Below are 20,425 nucleotides of genomic sequence, written 5' to 3' on the forward strand. Positions count from 1 at the left end.
TCCTGCACTGTCATTCAGTCCAAAGTCAAACACAGAGGGAGCATACACATACACAAAACCTGGCCCCTCTAAAGTTATATCCAAGAACTCTTTTTTTTGTTTTGTTTTGTTAATACTACTTTAATGCCTACTATTAGACAAGTGAGTTTATTATTTGCTTGGACACAGAAAAATCATTTTATGTCATATAGTCCAATCCATATTTGGTAATTTGTATTTTAGGACGCACAGCTTTTAACTTATTGAATAAAGATTTCCTTTAAAGAGGAGTAACCTAAAAGCACAATGTGTTAAAACTCCTTTACAGTCAATTATATTTAACATAACATAAACACAGACCATGCCCAATAATAACCCAGCAATAGTGAAAAGAGAGTAAAAAAACCCCAAATCTAGTCCTGAATCTCTGTGACACACACAGAGGTCTTTAAAACAGTATTTCCATTCATTTGCAGCAGCAACATATCCACATAGCCTTATTATCTGCCTTGGAGTTAGTCTTTTAAACAGAGTTAGAGACTTGGACCCTGAAAGTTTAATCTAAATGCCATCTGAGGCTTGGAACAAATGTCAATGTGGTATACAGCCAGGGGAGGCCAGGGAAAAAAAATCTGAACCACCACTCTTCAGGCCTACTGTTCTCAGAAGGAGCAGAGGTTGCTGAACACCTCAGAAGCCCGAGTCCTGCATTTTGATTTAATTAAAATTGTAATTTTGTTCAGAGAACAAAAAACAATAACTGTCTTCTTCATGATTCCCTAGTGCATAAGTTGCATGTTGCATGTTCTCTCCATTGCTTTGTCAAGGCCTCCAAAGCTGTAGAGAGTCTGTTGCACCATTGCTTGAGGCATTTGTCCCAAAGTTTCAATGACAGACAAACAAGAGGCAGAGAATGAAAGCCATAACAGTGGAGGGTGCTTCTTTCTGTTGTGTAACATCACATCTTGAAATTATAATGAAATTAGTCATACAGAAAAAAGCAAACCTATAAATCATATTACATGTAAAAAAAAGCTTCATATTCTTAAAGAACACCTCTTATCCCAGTGAATTCATGATCCATTTTTAAATGACTCCCACCATGAAATTTCGCCCACAGAACCAAAGAGGCTGTATAAGCAATGGGGAACAAAGCACCAAGTGTTAAGTCTTTGAACTTACAGGTGTGAACTTGGTGCTGCCTCCAGCATTAGGAGCATCACCTGGTGGGCAGATTGGGGTCCCTGCTCTTCCCTGCTGCATTCTTGCCACTTTTCTGCAATATTGGCTAACATCTGACTGACTTCTGTTCCTGTATATATATAACATTCTCATCCTACTGGCCCAGCTACCTTGCCCAGTGCTCAAATCATGCTTTTGCAGCTGGCGTTCCCTCTATTTTTTCTACCAACAGCTATGACACTATAAAAACCATCTCTATGCTTTTCTTTTATGAGCAGAAATCCTCCTCCAAGTCATCAAGTCTGCTTTTTCCTGAGCTCTACCTATGGTGGCCCAACAGACCTTAACATCTGTCATTTCTAGGGCTGATTAAAGCGGTGCAAATTCTCACTTATTACACACTGAAATAGAGAAAGAATAACAACATTTATGCAATATAGTGCCATTGGTTGCTATTGCTTACTTAAAGAGCCTTTCCTGTGCTCCAAAGTGTTCACATGCAATGCAATTGCACTGTGTAGCATGCTAGAAGGCAGCAGCTAACTGCACAGCAGTGGAGAAAGAATATGTGACTCAGGACAAAAATCCCAGCTCGTCCAGAATATGCTACGTTCTCTTGAATGTTTACACAGTGCAGACAGACCTTTTCTGCTTTGTTGTTTGCAAGGACTCCACAGAATGCCCCATGCCACAGCAGAAGACAGACTTTTGTTTATTTTCTTCCAATGGATAAAGGGCTGAATCAACCATGCTATAGGTCCTGCACTCCCAAGGAATCTGCAGTACTTCAGACCTAAAACTGAGAGGCTTTCAAGTAGCAGCAGCAGCGTCTTCCCCTCCTGCTACTTAAAAAAAAAAAAAAAAAAAAAAAAAAAAAGCTCTTTCAATGTAAGCGGCTCTTGAGAGCTCTACATTGTGGTACGTTTTTTCATTCATCCTTCTTGTTTTTATCAAGCAAGGATGACTAATGTGCTATTGTAATGCACTTTTCTCAGAAATGCGGCCAACTGAGGCTGCTTCAACCGAAGTTCCATGGGTGTTTAACATTAAAAAGGGCCCTCAGCCGGGCAATGGGTGAGTCATTATACACTGAGCTTTAAAACAACAGCCACCATACATAAACCATGCTCTTATGCAAATCTGACCTACATAATAATGTTGAAATCTTCCAGTGCCATGAAGATTTCACAAGTAATCCCATGTGTCGCCTAGCTGTAAAAGTAGTGTTACTTTAGCACCAGAGGAAATACTGCATTTGCCATAAACAGGTTATAGTGACACGTTTCAGTCCTCTTGCTGCCCTTCCAGTTTCTTGCAGTTTGGCCAGGCAGTTTAGGTGGGACAAACATCTTCAGAATGGTTCTCCCTAAGCCAAGAAATGCTCTTCTAGCTCAGTGTATGGACTCCTTAACCACCTGGGAAGGAGTGTAGCTTTTTGTGCCACCAAAAAAAAACCAAAAGGTTGCTCTGGATTGTATATATGAGATTAACATGGAAACCTGATTAAAACCTAATTTAAAGCTCAGCCTCTGACTCTTCAGCTGAGCCAGGATTTTACTCTTTATCCATACAGAACTGCTGAATATTCATTTTAGCCCCAAAGACACATTTGGTCCCACTGATACAGGCAAGACCAAATGGCACCCCAGGAGCACAAGCAATAGCCAAGAGACTGTTGTTTTCCTAAGAGAATATTTCAAGTCATTCCTTGAAAACTGGACTCTCAAACACAATTATAACGTATAGCTGACTGGTCAGAGCATTTTAGAATGACTCTGCTCCAAAAATTTTTACTGAATTTAAATGCTTCAGTTTGAATGAGGCCTTGATTTCGCTATATCAAAACCTGTCAACTCTTTGCTTTGACAATATAATTATAGCAGATTGCTATTGCTATTTAGTCAATTCAATCTAACTTCACATTTTTATACAATTTTTTAACTCTTCCTCAACACAGAATGATGACTTTTCTGGAATATAAATGACATGAAAATACGCATTCTTAAAGTGGGCATCTATCCCAAATCCATCCAGCCTTCTCAACAGAACAGGTAGGTTGGTTTAGAGAGCTTTATCTAAAGTTTATAGTAGCTCATGCCTTTAGATATGGAGATTCTGGTCTGTCAGATGCATTTGCAGTTGTCACACCACTTTTTCACCCCTTCTCCTGAATGAACCCTTGTCTTTCCATTTCCCTTGCAGAAGACTTGCAGTTTCAAACCTGGCTCTACAACTGGGCACAGAAAAAGACTCTTCACTTTTCACTGTGATATTCACATAGGCCTAAAGTCACCTGCACAAAGAGGTCATTAAAAGGGCATTTTTGAATAGCACTATTGCTATTCACTGTTGAATATTCTTAAATACCGTGACTCAGCCACGGTAAATAAAATTACTATACGCATCTCTTTGCAGAAAGTTTACCATTACTCATGTCTCATTAACCTAAGAATTCTTCCAGCATGCTTATCATCATACACTTTAAAACTTTAGGTTTTAAAAGTAAGTTTTCTTACGCTAAACAAAATGATGAATAATTCCTCTGAATCATTTTATTAAACCATATATGTCTCAGTCTTGTAAGGACACCTTACAAGTCTCTTTCCTTATAAGAAGCAGGAATAAAGGAATAAAAATGTTAAATTAGGTTGTGTTGACTAATCTCTTAGGCTCTTATCTAAGACTTTGAAATATACTACTGTGTCCCAAGTTAAAGGCTTTAAAAGCTGAACATCTACAAATCAGTATGCAACTGGACATTTGCTCAAAAAATTATTATTGTTCTTAAAGTATCTTTTAGCCACCAACAAGAAAAGATTGGACTTAATTTCAAACACAGAATTAAATTATTTTTTCTTATCTATACTAGGGATTCCCATATATTTCAGACCTGCTCTAAAATTTCTCCTGAACTTGGTGCGAATTCCTTGCATTGCAAAGAGGAAGATTTGAATAACAAAATCCACAGTACCTGTCAATGGAGAAAATTTGCCAGCAGAAAGAGCCTCTTTCCAACTAATCAAGCATGGAGAGAACAAATTTATAGTAAGAGCCTCATTACTAGCATACGACCATGTAGCGCATTTCTCTGACACACTTTTTACTAATTCTTTGCTGCAAATAAATACATCCAGCAATACTAAGATTTTTTTTTTCCATTTTGCTTGGACTTTCACCGAACAATCTCATGATCTGAAGCATAAAAGCCACGAAGGCATATAGAAACTAGTTCCTTATCTGTTTCTAAGTTTGACTGTGTTTCACTAACTGCTCTTGTGGTAACATTGAGAGAGGTAAAGATAAATTACTTCAATGATGCTCTTAGCTAAAGAGACTGTAAAGGTTTGGAAAAGTTCTTACTGTGCTTGCTGTACAAACATACGACTGTTCTCTTCATGGGCTTACACTGCCCTGAAAAAAAATGTAGCTGCTGAGAAAGAACAGGATTTAAAGCTGTTTGCTTTATTTCTCTATATAATTTAATTAAAGGGAACGAGACGATCTTTCTCATGAAGATGATTTAAAATAATTCCTAGTGAAAAATGGTTCTATTTACAACAGGCAAAAGGTAGGCATTATGTTCACCTGTGGAAAAAAATGCAAATTGTCCTACTTTTTCCTCTCTAGGACTGACTTGGTACACAGCAATTTTCTAACGCTCTTGCTAACAATAGCAGACAGGAGGACTACAGTTCAACCTAGTTTATGTTTAGGAAGAGGAGCACTGATTTCCCACAATTACTCCTTGAATACAGCATCAAGCCAAAGTAGCAGCAGGGGAAACAATGGAAGGCTTCCATGTGCATAAGAATATTGTTTCTCTCCTTTGAACAGCCTGTCATTAGACAATCACACAACATAAAGGAGACTTTATGAAAAAAAGAAAAACACTGATCTGTATCTAATGAAAAACAGCAAAGCTACAGAACAGTTGTGCAACATTTATCACCATGGAATAAAATTTCTCTCAAAAGGTTCCTGGGTGTTTCCAGAGGCAGAGTTAAGCAGTGAAACAGAAAAGTGGATCAGAAAGGTATAGGAAGGAGGGACTCCCTCGACTTTTCTTGAACCAGTCTTGATGCTTGTAGACCCCTTCAATTTACAAGTTTACAAGCCAAAAAACTAGCTAGGGCCCTTTTTTACCACATCAGTGAATTCAGTCTGTAGCATGGCATCTTAAATACACCAGAGGGGGCAGGGGGGAAAGGAGGGACGGGCCCCCTTTCACAAAGGTGAGCCATGAGATCCATGCAGCCATACTCCCTACTCCTGACCTGTAAAAGACACCCAGTAACTTCTAGCGTCTCTGCCACAGCGCAGACTGCTGGCAAAGAATACAAGAAAGTTGCATTTTCCCACCTGACATTCCCTATGTTATCTTTATGATGAGCATTTTTATGGGGACTATCACCATAAAACACGGACCTGAGATGAGGGAGGCAAGAGGGAGGGAATAGACAGAGGAAAGACGCACTTTTATTAAAACAGACTGGAATTTGGGAGATCTTGGCTGTATCTTCTGTATTTATTACATCCTGCATGATCTTAGATTACATGTGATTTAACTACTCTTCCTTTTCCACATAATTGAGTGATCTAATGAAAATATAACCTCTTGTATATTAATATAAGCTTTTCAGGGCAGCATTTGTCTCTCACTAGCTTTATATGGGTGGTGAGCTTATCCGTAGTGCATAAAAGTAATAATAGCAGGTTTGAGAGGAAACATCACAATGTGAGGAATAGTTTTAACTCCACTGCTTTATGTAAAAAAGTGCTTCTAAAATTATTCTCCAATATTTTACACATGCAATCAAATCTTAACGGGGAATTTTAGCTAACACATGAAAGGCATGCAGTTCACTATATACAACCTCTGTTAAATAATACCTATGTAAATGAACAAGAACATTGTCATTCTAAAGCAACATATCCATTGTTTTGCTCTATCTCCCATCCAAAGAAATAATTCACTTTATGGAACCAGAGCACTAATGAAAACCAATATATTGACTTGCAAGATGCAAGCCCAAACAAATTGCACAACACACACAGTGGAGGTAAGGAGTGATGACGCACAGACTATACAACACAAAAGGGAAGGGTCATAACACAAAAATACACAGGCATGCAAAGGCTGGAAATCAACTGTCAAACATTTGTTCTTTCTTTACATTTTTGGACCCTGGACCTAAGCACTTTGCTGTTTATCAGTTTATTATTTTTATCCATTATAAAATTAATTAATTTGTCTGCAACAGTTAGGATCCATTCTTGTAAGCAATCTTCACGAGAGGTGCAAAACAGAAAATCCAAGCTCCATAGCTGAAGTATAATGCAATTGCATATAAATAAGCACAGACACACATCCATGTGACAAAACATAGTACGTTTGTATCAAAGGATGTCAGGAAGCCAAGTTCTGCCCTTCCTTATAGCACATAACAACTGGGGTCTACTGGGACTCCTACTGACTTCGAACTTCTCCAGCACCGTGGCTGAGCGAACACATTTGAAGGAGGAGAGATCCCGATAGAGAGATAGGCATGTGTAAGTTGATTAATGGTGAATGACCAAGATATGGCTGATATACTCCAGACTCTCTGGCCTTTTGATGTTGATTGCAAGAATGAAGGCATCTATTTGTGTGTTTAAATTGCAATAAAAGCCCTAATTTAAAGTTGCTTCTTTCAACACTTTTAAGAGGCGAAGGCTAAAAGGTTCAAAGTAACCAACTTCTCTTCCAGAGATCCAAGGTCAAGCAAATAAAGTTCCTCAAGTCTCAATAAACTATTATCAGCAATAAAAAAACAACCATATAATGATAAATACGGTAGCATAAAAGCAAGCAGACTGAAGAAACTGGAAAAGCTTATCAGACTGAAGGGTGGAGAGCAATATCTGGTCTATATCAGCTTTGATCCAGGACAGAAATCTTCATCCTTTGTTTTTCTTTCATTGTGCTTTTTAGCTATGAAAGGCACAATTATCCCGTAAGTAAATGACAGACTGAGAACCCTAGATTCCTGTGATATTATTAAAAGTGACTCCAAGCTGAGGTGCAGAAAACTTAGGCTTGTGTTTAAATGGTGGAAAATTCAGACACAATTATACTACCGTACTACCACCGCCAATAGCACTTTACTTTTCTGAGCGCACTTTCCTGCAAGTATCTCAAAAGCTGTTATAAACACCAATGTACGAACCAGGGAGGCAGGGAAGTATTACTGCTCTTCTTTGTAGCTTACTTCAGCGAGGCAGAGAGAGAGCCCGAGTTTTGTAAAGCCTCAGCGCAACTCGGCAGCAAGCCTGGCAAAAATACTCAGAGCTCCTGAATCGCAGAGCGCTCAGCTGCCCTTCCCCAGTCATGCAGATCTGAATCTGAGAGCGAAAGGAGGAGAGTTGTGAAACCTACCCATAATAGGCTGCGCTGAGAGAGGCAGCTGAGGCAGAATGGGAAGCCTGCCCAGGAGATACCAGTATAAATACGGCTAGCAAGGCTTGCAAGTCTTACACGAGGGAGAAGAGCTGCCTGACACTTTGGACCCTTTGGGCTTCCAGCACAGCCGTGCAGCCTGGGCAGCGCTGTCGGCCTGGACCACTTCTGCAGATACACAAACCCAGCTGAAAATGCTGACGTGGTGCGAGAGACATTACTAGCCAACTAGAGACACAACCCGTCTGCGTGAGCATGGGTAGTAACTGCGTCAAAAGACCCTGTTGCGTCCTGCAAAGAAAAAAAATAAGAAAGAAAAAAAAACAGAAAACCCAAAAGTCAACTCATCATTCTCATGGAGACAGGACTTCTAAACACTTTAAAACAGCTTTATCAAAGTGAGGTTCAAAATTAGGCCTAAGCTCACCAGATTTTGGGGGAGAGGGGGTGCAAGGCCTACTCTAATGTAAACATAAATGAAGTTTATTTAGAGAAGTGATTTACCAGTTTGTCTCCCTACAAACATTTAAAAAGACTCCTTGGTGCACTAAATCACGGGGAGGTTTTATCCTTATACGCTATTACTTACTTGGAATAAAATGTTTTTTAGGCCTCTCTAAAATTGTAACTATAATTTATTCAGTCTTGCAGACTTTTCCTGTGGGGACTTGCATACTAACATTTCATCCACTGAGGATTTTGAAACTGTCTAATTGCCAAGAGGCCTGTAAAAAGAGACGAAGAGTCTGTAATCCTTAATATCGACTGAAACAATCATGAGAAGCAGGCTACATTATCCAGTTACAAAATGTGTTGTTCTGCAAACTTCTAGAGGTTTCCTTCTCCCAGGAGCAGGCCGGACCCACTGTACTGGCTGGTGGCATACACTTGGCTCACCTTTGCTCTGCAAGTTAATCATTAGACCATTATCAGTACTGCTCAAAACACTGCAACAGACACAGAGCATTTTCTGTCACAGGTCTGGGAAAAAAACCTAAGCCAAAGTCCAAGCACCATCGGCATTGCGAGATGCAAAATGCTGCTCCTTTCGCACTGCCATGGCCTTGAAACATACAAAGTAGTTTCTAATTTTGGCTGGGAAAACATTGCATTTTAAGTTTCATTTTAATAAGTGCTAAGAACATGCAAACAGAAATACCATAATTAAAATGATCAGTCTGTGAGGAGCACAGCATGTAAAAAGGACATAAGTACTTAAAAGCATTAAGTAATTGAAGTAGTAATTATTAATTGCATTAAAATTATTAATTATAATGTAGTAGATCTCTAGATGTTCTTTTGTGAAGAGCTTAAAATCACTTCCAGGTATTACATTAAGGTATGCAGCAGAAACGCATTTCTGAAACAATATTTGAGAAGTAAATCCCATTTTAACAGAATCTTTTTTTTTCCCCTCACAAAATATCAAAACCCTTATGAAGCCTTTGAATTTATCATTCAGATGCATTCATTATGACTGAACCCTAACAAATCTGGAGAAGAAGAGGAAATATTATGCAATGAAAATTTTCAGTATTTGTTTTTTTCATTATTATTAAACTGGGATTACAGTTTTATATATGTATATAAAATGTATTTAATTTAATTTATATAAAATTAGATAGATATAAAAATAAATGATGTTCCATATTAAATAATAATACAGATAGGTACACACATGCACATATGCATAACATTTTACTCTCTACAGGTTTTCTGGGACAAAAATCTTTTCTTTCCAACCAGTTCTATTCTCAGACTTTCTCTGAGGTAGACACTGTGGCTGCTAATTTGCAGATGGGTAACTGAGAACGGAGATTTAAAAACTTGCCCAAAAGTCACTCAAAGTCAGTGATAACATGGAGAATAAAACCTGTCTCTGGCTCTCAGCTTGCTTCACTTTTGAGGGGCTGGAAGTCTGCTGCAGTCTCTCAAAGGTGGTGCATTTTGTCACCCTGACCTGGTTTCGCCCAGAAGCGTCTGCGCGCAAAGAGCAGTTGCTGGGAGGAGGGAGAGCGCACCCCACCGCTCTGCTCCCCAGGGCTGGAGGGGGTGGCTGGTGCAGGCTTGCTGGGAGGGAGACGAGCTCTCACTGCGAGCACCCTAAAACAGATTTGATATGAAGGGTGCAAGCAGCAGGCATGTCATCTGCCTCTTGCTTGGATTTTTAAATCGTTTTTGACTTGCTTCCACAGGGGGATGCTCTTACAGATGTGGCCTATGTAGCTGTGAAGCTTTTATGATACTGCCTTGTACGCAGAGCACTCTTTAAGCTCCCAGGACTCACCTGCTGTTTCAAAGACACGCTCCTCTGTAGCACCTCCAGGGAAATTGTAACTGAAGGGATGCATACGGTGCTATTTTTTCTAGAAATTTATCCTTCCAGAAAATTGTGCATCTATGTTTTGTTTTTGTTTTTTGTTTTTTAATGAGTGAACAAATGGATTATTTTAGAAGGAATAGAAGATAAAACTAACTTTGCTGGTTAGCATAGGCCAGATATTACACATTTACCCATTGCCAAGAAGTGAAACCATTCTGTACATTTTATTTATTACTATTTGAGTCTGATCATGCTCAAATCTACTGGGAAACTTGCCTCTAGTTCAAGGACATGGACAGATTCTCTGCTCAGACTCTAGGAGACACAAGCTACCTCCAGAAGGAGCTGCGTCAGAAGTATTTTCTCCATTTCATATATTAAAGAAATAACCAAGAAAACAAAATTTTTGCATTTTCATTGGCCTCTCCAGCTTTTTCTGTCATAAAGTCATAAAACCACACAACATGTTTACATCACTGCCAAAATTTGAAAGCTATAAATAGGGATATAACCTTTTGGTTCAAATTGGACTGTGAGATTCTTTGGAAAAGACAGAGAGGAAATGGAAAATTTATTACTCAAAAAATAAACAATGTCGCTTCTATACAGGCATTGTAGCACATATGTTCAACACTAACCAAATGTGATGTCACCAAAAAAAAAAGAAAAAGAAAGAAAATAACCCAGAGAATTATGATTTTCGGGTGAGGATATAAACAGCAGGAACAGATGAGCAGTTAAAAATAAAGAGCCTATTATATTCAAATGAAACAAAGAATGAGGAGAGAAAATAATAGGCTATAAAAATATATCTGTCAGCAAAGCTGTTTCAGGACCGAACATTTCCCGCACAAGATTCTCAGGAAGCACCAGGCACCCTCCAGGTTTAAAGCTTTCATCCCTGGGCTCTGAGCTCTATTGGTTTCCTGTATAAAAGGAATTGAGACAAGAAGAAAACATTTGACCAACTGCTGCAGCAATCATACAGCGTTTTATACTTTGTGGAGCACTGCCTAACACAACAAGACTGGCTATTGTTACAGAGGACTCAAAGAGTCCAACCAATTATTTCCTTTCATGGGTACGGCTGTACTAGCCTTTGATCACCATTTCTAACTACCAGCAGTAAAGCAAACACAAATCTGCAGACAGCATCAATAAACCTTGCAGTGGGAGGGAACAGGAATACCCGTGCCCACTTCTTGTTCTTTTTTTTTTCTTTTTTAAATCCCCATCAAAATTATCTTCTGGTTGCCTTCTCTTATTCACAGGCAGATTTAGAGCAAGCTAACTTTGCTCACTTTTAAAGTCACCCATATGGCATCAAGCAGAAAATTTATTTAAAAAAAAAATAGCACACTTGTTCAGAGGAAGAATTCTCTAACCAAGACAAAATCTGGTCTTTTAGTTACCTGGGATTCATCTTTTTTTTTTTTTTTATTACACTCTTTTTATATAAATATAAATATATATATATTAGATATGTATTGGTGATCAAATATTTAGTAGAAACACTTTTCTCTTTAATTCAGTGCTTATTTTTTGTGTTGATTCTTTCCTGGAGATTTTCCTGCTAAACATGTCCCCATGACTCCAAATTTTCTGGCTATTTGTTCTATTATTTCACTATGATCTCACAAAACAGTATTTAAATCAAAGAGGCTTGGGGTGATTCTGTGCTGAATATTGCTCACCTAGCGCTGCATCTTGGACTCATGTTACCACAATGCAAAGTTGAACAGAATAGACTTCCCATCCCAAAGAAGCACATAGTCTTTTCAAGCTTAGAGGCACTGGCTACAGCATAAAAACACTCTCTTTTTCATGATGCAGAACAGCAAGGTTCAAAGCAGAGATCTGAACAAGGGCAATCCGATCCAGCGGTTGAGGTACTAGCCGGGAACAGAGAAGTCCCTGCTCTGCCAGCGGTGCCTGTGACCGTCTCTGCTTCTGGTGTCAACAGGCACAAAACCACATTGGCCTAGAGCCTCAGAAATACACAGGGCCCAAACGCCCTTGAAATCGTTTCGAGTCAGGCAGCTAAGTACCTTTGAGGACCTGGGCCTTGTTTACTTTGTGCTGCAATAACCACCTATTAAATGAAAGATAATAACGTTTCCCTGTCTCAGCAAGTGCACTGAATACCCGCCGTGACGAGGACACCTTGCGGACCTGGTAAAGCAAGGTGCCCTACAGCTCCTCAGGGGCATGGACACAGCGATGAGGTCTGGCTGCGTATCAGCTCCGTGCAGCCCATCCAGTGTGAAAGAGGCATGGTCTAAGCAAAAACACGGGGTTATAGCCTCACAAACCTATGAAGAACCAAATAAAATCCAGTTCTGTCACCCTTGTTATCTGCAGTCAGATACTTCTTAATAACTGGTGGATGCTAACTGGGCTCCCTGCCTGCTGTCTGCTTTGCCTGGCATGTGATTCAATGCCTGCCACACCATAACACGCTCCGTTTATTCAGCCGTGTCTCCCCAATTGGCAGGGCCAGTCTTCCCCTCGCTTCCAGCCCTGCTGCTTTAAATGCCTCACAGTGCATTTTCGCTCGGGAGAAGTGCTGCGCCCATGGCTGACTGGCAGGAGCCTTGCCTCTCACATGTAAATAAAGGCAAGACAATGCTTTTTTAACCACCTTGCCCAGACAATAAGAATGGCTTTAAAATTGTCCATCTTCTCTTCAGCTGAAAATTTACGTACCACTATTTAGACTACTCTGTACCAATCCATAATTTAGGGTGGGAAAACCTGGAGAAAATACTACCATGGCAAATGGAGGATATTCTTATTTGTGCACTGGAGCAGGACCAGGGTGACTTGGGTTCAGTTTCCAGCTCACTACAAACTCCGCGTATGATGCTGGGCAAGTCACCTCCTCTTCCCAAAAACCAGTTCCCTTTGCACATGATGCAAATGATACGGCTTCTCTTCTCTCACCATTTGCCTATCTTACCTATTTGGAGTATAATTTAGAGAATAAAAGATTTCTTTGCTAGGAGGATGTACAGCCCCTAGCACAATAAGAAACTAGTGCAGTGAACACCTAAAGCATTTCTATAATACATAGCTACAGCTTTTTCACTTTAGCAGAGCTACTTGCATCTGAATGAAAAAGTAGTGCATGCCAAATAGGTAGTTAAACTGAAAACACGTGGGTGATAGCCAAAAAGACAGCTTTGTAATCTACAATCTGTTAAACTCATGCCTTTATACTAAAAAATAAAAATAAAAATAAAAAAAAGAGTATGCATAACCTCTAAGCAAACCACTGCAAAAAAAGAAGAAATAGAGCAATGAGGAGAGAAAGGTCAAAGAAAAATCAAGTATAGAATGAAGACTGAGTAGAAATGAGAGCAAATCCTTAGGTAGAAATGGGGTAGATAATACTGTACTCTTTAGCAAGCAAAGTTGTATTTAAATAATTACAGCCCTATAATATATTGGGACCACAGCAGATGCATGATCTAGAAATAAAGCGAAATTGCATCTAACATGGTGATTCATGTGAACTCAGAAGATCTGGTTATTACTATACCAGTTGATGCCATGTTGCATTTTATTCAGACCAGTAAAATCTTTTGTGTGGGCTCCTGACCTCACTAATTATCTAATTTACATGTAAGACAATGAAGTTGCTTAGTAATTTTGAAAGGAAGTGTTCCTACCCCGGAGTGTTATCCCTGCATCTCCTCTCAAGAAACTTTAAACTGGAAAATGCTGCAAGTGAATGGTAGTTCCTCCAAACGAAGTTAGTAATTATCGCTCTTAATTGGCCTGGCTCCAGAGCGTTTAAGGTTTTACATATCAATTCTAACGGCATGCTGAGAGGAGGCAAAATCTGGAATTATCCTGAGTTACATGATGCTATGAAGGCTAGAGGAAAAGTAAAAGTCTCTTCCAAGCAGGTTCAGCTGTACGAGGATGCAATCCAACAATACACAGACACTTAACACTTTTCACAGCCTTATATTTAAAATACCAAACCCCAAATCCATCTTGACAGTCTGGCAGGCAAACATCAGCGCAGAACTCAAATCACAGAGGTTGGGACCACTGTGCAACACTACAACCTCTCGTCTTTGGCCAGACTTTACTGAACTAGACGCAGTAACCGAATAGCCTGGAAGACAAAGCCCTAAGCCTTTGAAATCATTCCAGCTTTCCTGTACTAATAAGCAAAAGGGGAAAAATAACTAAATGATCTTCAGAGGAAGCTGCTGCTATCTATCTTTTAATAGCATCTTCTGCTTATGTAGTATCATTTATCTGCTGAGCCTATAGTCCTTTCCAGAACGTAAGGTGGCATTAGTACTGTGCTGTGAATGGACAACTTGGGCAACTAAACACACAGCTGAAGTCAGTAGCCAGGATTTTCAAGGCCATGTTGCCCTTCAGTCACTGCAAAGAGTTGTGTTGAGAATTTGTCTCTTATATACAATACAGTTACCATACTTAAACAGTCTGTGAGAGACCACAGATGCCTTTTTGCTAAATACACAGGTATTTACACAAGTAAAAAAAAGTGTAAAATATCTCAAAATGTTTGTCCCCTAAACATCATGTTTGGCAAGCATTGCTACCCTGACCAGCAGTCTTCCCACTGAGGCCAGCTGTGTTCGTTCAGCTCCATCCAAGAGTCACAGCTGGTGCAGATGAAACGAAAGCAGAAGTTGACTCATGCCGCAGAGCATATCAGATATTAACAATATCACTAGTTAACGCACTTCTGTTCAAAGGGTCCCCTGTTTCGCCACCTAGTTTCTCCAGGTGCAAAGCTACCTGCCTGCGCTCCATGCCACAGTTCAGTGCCATCCCACTTACAGCACTGAGACTGTGTGGAGGCCTGTGTGTAAATAAAACAGATTGGACCTGCAGATCTGAGTTCATAGAAGAAAAGTTATTGCTGTTTGATCTTTCTGTGGGGAGAGATTTTAAACCTGGATCATTTCTGCACAGCCCCTCAAATGGCTGCATCAGCACAACTCAAGCAGTGACAAACTGTAGTGCAGGAACAGCAACAGGCAGGAAGGGTGGAAAGTGGGAATTTCTTAGAATTTTTCTCGTGTCAAATTCAGTTTAACATCTATATACCTCCTTACAGTTAGTAAAGAATGAGGAAGGGAAAGGATCATTAGTTTTTAAGAAAAGACCAGATGTAAACTATTTTATAGTACCTGTACCTAAAGAGGAATCAAGAATTGGACACACCACATTCACTTTTTTGTTCTATTCTGAACTGAAATAAGGAATCCTTCCTTAAACGATTCCTGGGAGCTAACTGATCCTAACTAATGAAATCCTCTCAAACTTGCCAATTCCTGAAACATTTCTTGTTTTTTCCCAAATGATGTCGCATTCCTCTGCTGGTCAGGGCAGGAAGGGACCTACAGTAGCTGCTAACAGCATGCCCCTGAACAGATGGCATGATCTGCGATGTGACTGTGATCCTCACAAAAAGAGGGCAGCAGTTAACTCCTTTAAAGCTTGTGGTTCATTCATTTTGCTCTTAAATGACTCTGCAATAAAGGCTCTGGTAGGGGACGGACAGTATCAGTTAAACAGGATACCAGCTCTGGCCGGCCTGCCCTCCACACCGGTGGCTGCCACTCCTGTAGAGAGGGGTGAACCTTTAGCTGCTCCACAGCTGCAGTTCACAGCCCAGGTTACTAATGTAAACTGATAAAAGTGGTGGTTAAATTAAAATGCCAGACAGTGGTGGCTGAAGAGCTGATACACATTTGTTACAGAAACTTCTGCTGTGGAGCAATGTTTCAGCAAGAGAGAAATGCACAACAGCTAAACCCAGCAAACCCCATGTGTCCCATCCCTGAATCAAGTCAAGGAGCAAGACCTACCGCACTGTGTAGTGGAACACTTCCTTCAGCTTGCAGCATATAACTGCGAATGTATCCTGACTCTCAGAGGAGCCAGGCAGATCGTGCTGAAGTCAGCCATGGGTATGGTGAGTGCTCAGCCCTTTAAAAAGGAGACCACGCAGTTTCCACCCTTAGAGCTGCAGTTTTCTCCACCAGCTGCCAGAGTCATGCAAGGCTGGGTCGCTTCTCACTGAAAATAATTTAATTTGGCTTTATTTACACTGGTCCACAAAATCATGAATGTTGTAGAGAAGATAAATAAGAAGCAACTGTTCACTGTATATCGGACACAAAAAATAAGGGACATTTAAAACACATCACTGGATTAGACTGAAACGCACTGCAGTAAGTTGTGGCAGAGGCATTCAAGAAGGGACTTTGTCAATTCAGACAAACTCCTGTAGGATAAGTCCCTTGGCGACTTTTATGATCTGGATGCAACCTACAGCTCAGGAAGTCCTCAGTTTCCCTGCAGCTGGGAGAGCATTTGCGATGAACCAGCACTACATGCACCATGTTTCCTGTGCCCTTTCCAGGGAACAGCCTGGCTGTTCTGACTGGGGCGCCAAGGCAGGTGTTGTATTTGTATGTCGGTTGTGTTTGTCTGTCACAGCTATGGAGACAGCAAACAAAGCACTTTTTCTCCGGTGCATACACAGAGCTGGGCACAGTGGTGCTCTCATCATGAGTGCAGCCTCACGGTATTACTGTGGGGCAAACACAGTAATATTAACAATTAGTCGGTGACTCAGATAAGGCCCTCTATTATACATCTCCCATCCACATCACAGTGGTTTCATAGTAATATAAACTCTTCTGACACAAAGCTAGCACTCTGCCTTTACCCTGGGAGATGCGTTCCCACCCTCTCCCATGTGCCAGCACTAACACTTACATGTCTTTACGGAGAGCAGGTTCACAGAGCTTATCTATTCTTTTTTCAAATTATCTTTGGGCTGGATCAGTTCCCTGAACCACTGCAGCACCTAGTTGCATGAGCATGGGTGCTGGTGCAAAAGAAGGAGCAACCATGCTGCACATGGGAGGTAAGGAAAGGATGAGAACAATGCATTAGTGGACATGGAGCATGTTGTAAATACCGATTAAAAGAGACGGCTCTGGCCATCATGAACCAAAGAGGATTTTTAAGCCACAGAATTGCAAGGCCCCAGCCTCAGTGACTCCCATCCTAAACTTCTCTGCAAAAATTCTTAAAATAAATGTGCAAAACAAGGCTCTGCAGAGAGGGGCAGATCAGAGAGATACAATGGGTATGTACTTGGCAGATTGTGGCAATCCCAGGCATTTACAAAAGCAGCAGCAACTGCCAGAAGTTAACTGCTATGCACAGGAGGAGTCTTTCTAAACACCTAACAGAGACTAAGTTTAGCCCTTAAAATTAAATGCAGTTGAGTATCCTCTCTCTATCCTCATCTCAAGTGCTCCTCTTTCACCTGAGGAACTTCCCTCTGAGATCTGGTGGCATAAGCAAGCTGTAACCACTTGCTGTGTTGTTCAGAGGTTCATGGTACATACAGTACTGATCAGCAAGACACTGAGGAAAGTGGATTTCTCTCAGACATTTTTGGCAATTCCTATTACAGCCAAGGCTACTCCAGCCTCCAAATACAACTCTTTTGTCTGCAAAATTTTTACATGGCCTTAGCATGCCAGTCACTCAAAAAGAGAATTGGATATAATTTTACTGACAGGCACAAAATCTCATGTTCAGAGAAGCTTTTCATTTTTCTCAGATATACATAAATTCATTTCATTCTCAAAATGCACTTCTTAACAGAAATTTTAAATGGCTGTCAGGAGTAGACAGCAATGAAAAGCTGTAAGTAATACAAGGCAACAATTTGTAGTCACCAAAACACTTGAAGCTATTTAAAAAAAAAGGCTCCAGAGCAAGTAATTCTTCCTCTAAACAGAGCTGGACCTGAGTAATACTTCAAGAGATTAAAAAACCTGCCCAAAACATTTCCTAACCAGTTCCAAGATCAGAACAAGGAGGAGTGAATAATTCTCTCGGGGCAAAAGGCACATCTCATTGCTCCAGGTAGTTTAAGTGGTTTCCATTAACACAAGGCAGCAAGTCTGAGACATTCCCAGCTGGGAACACTTTGGAGGACACAGGGAACTAACTGAGGTCAATGATTAAGGACTGCTATGGCTCTCTCCAGTGCACCTCTAAAACTACTCATCCATTAAGCTTTAACCTAGCTTTCTAGTTAAACTGATTTACTTGTTCTACTTGAAAATGAACTTCTCCAAAGCAGTTTGCAAACCTTGGAAGGATTCCTCAGCTGGCTTTGGCTCAGGCCCTTTTCAGAGTGCAGGGACATGAGGGCCAGAGCTGGGCTGTCAGTCATGTTTCAACAGTGATTGATCGCACCATTTGCATATTACAGAGACTGTTCCAAATAGTTACATTATTCGCTCTCAGGCCACTTAAGTTTAATTTCTCTCATAGAAAAAAAAAGGGAAAAAAGGGAAAAAAGGGAAAAAAGGGAAAAAAGGGAAAAAAGGGAAAAAAGGGAAAAAAGGGGGGGGAGAAAGGCCTGGGTCCAAGCAGGTCCCCAGACCTAAAACCCAAGGAATGAACAGATCTGGATCTCAGCACTGTATTATTATGGAAATCAATAGCATTCCTGTCGTGTACATTTCCATAAGGTAATGGGTTAGACCTTTATGAACATAATGGGCTGATACAGAAGTATAGCACTCCCAGGGAATGCACCCAAACAGAATAATGACTAACAAGATTTGCAGAAACTGGGAAGGCAGAGAAAAAGAAGGAAGAAGTATAAGAACCCAGTGAAGGCAGAGAGCTGAAAGCAGAACTGTTTATACAAGTATTACAATGCATCAAAGGGTGTTGGGAGCCTTAGGCAAGTGGCTATTGCATCGACTAGTAAGCAACACCCTGTTTTAATACTTAGAATGATGATCTGAAGAGAGGTCCCACCCCTATGCCTGTGAGGACTATCTGCTCAATACTTGCTCTGAAAGTCTCTCTTCTCCCCCCTCCTCCTGTGTATAACATCAGTACAGCTCTATGAAATGTGGCATAGGGACAGCACTTGTGGAGACCTGCCTAGGCATTTTTAATCACAGTGTTGTCTAAAGCTGCTCAGAGGAGATTATATATGCAGATGTAAAAATGCCTGGGGTAAAATCCTAGCCCTGTCACATTAATGGCACCAGTGCTCAAAGACTCACAGGCATTTTTCACAAAAACAGAAACTTGCGCACAGTTTTGGCTGTATACAGAGAAACAGGGAAATTATTTCAGTCTATAGCCCTCAGATTCCTGGTCCCAAGCCTATTCAGAGGGCTTCAAAAGGTGAAGAAAATCCAGAAAAATGTCTGTAAATTGAGACATTTGAGTCTATAAACTCTGTTCAAGGGCCTATACCTCCACCAGAAAATTTGTAGGACTCTGCAAAAGGTTAACAGCCACTGAGACTCTAGTGACACTCAGTTGTCAGTATGGATCTCTTCCTCACCGCTTCCTATTAACTCTTTTAACATAACTTGAAACCAATTCTGTTGCAGAAAACATGTTAAAATGTAAGAGACTAAGGACCTTTACAGGGGTTTTGCAGGAAAGTCAAAACCACATACCCACAATTTTGAACATTCAGACTTACAGCCATATGGGATAGAGCAATCTGCTGCTCTCTCACAGGAAAAGCTCCGAGACTCTCGCCCCGATGGGATTTGTGGGATTCTCATGGTAACTCCTTCCAGGTGTTCAGAATCAGATTCTCCTGAGGCAATAGGATCAAAGGCAGTATTGAACCCATCGCTCCTTCACAGATCTGCTTACTTAGCTCACTTCACAAATTTATTTCTTGTATCAGGAAAAGGGGAGACAGTTCTCCTAACATCTACATAGACTATTAAAAATCTGATTTTCTCCTTTATCTAGTATGTCTGTCAGTCACAATTTGCTTTCCTTCTGTAGAAAGCTCAGGGTAACAGCCTAGACAATGTCACAAAAAGCACACAGGCCCAGGGAAAGGGGCCTGTTTCTGTTTCTAAGACTATTTAGGTTGCCTTAGTTTAGACAAAACAAGGGGGGAAAAAAAGAAAGAAATACATAGGATAGGAAATGAAAACAGACCAATTCAGCATCTACAAAAAAGTGTAAGAAAACTCTGAAGGGTCTGCACCCAGACCCTTCCTGTCACTCTAAAGTCCTCTCTAACAAAGCTGAAGAAAAACTTCAGCATATAAGATGCATTTTATAGCAATTCCTGGTTAAACCAAACTGCCAGACTCAATAAACCCATTGGGCTCTAAGTTCAAACTTTGTGGATACTTCCAATACAATACAGATTTACCCAATTTCCGGTTTCCAGACAAACCCATCTTTTAGGAAGGCTTAAATCTGGAGTCAGGATGGCCTATGCCTGGCTAACTTAGCTAGGCCAGTCATCAATCTCTCTGCAAAGATGCAAACATACCACAAGTTTGAGGCACATTTGCCTTACTCTGTAATGTTTGCAATCAAGGATGACCACAGAAAGCATGCCAGGCATTCCCATTCAGCTGCTAAATCTGAACAATTTTGCTTATAGAAAATCTGCCAATTATAAAAATAACTGCATTCCA

Source organism: Apteryx mantelli, chromosome 3 (genome assembly GCF_036417845.1).
Source record: "Apteryx mantelli isolate bAptMan1 chromosome 3, bAptMan1.hap1, whole genome shotgun sequence".
NCBI lineage: Eukaryota > Metazoa > Chordata > Aves > Apterygiformes > Apterygidae > Apteryx > Apteryx mantelli.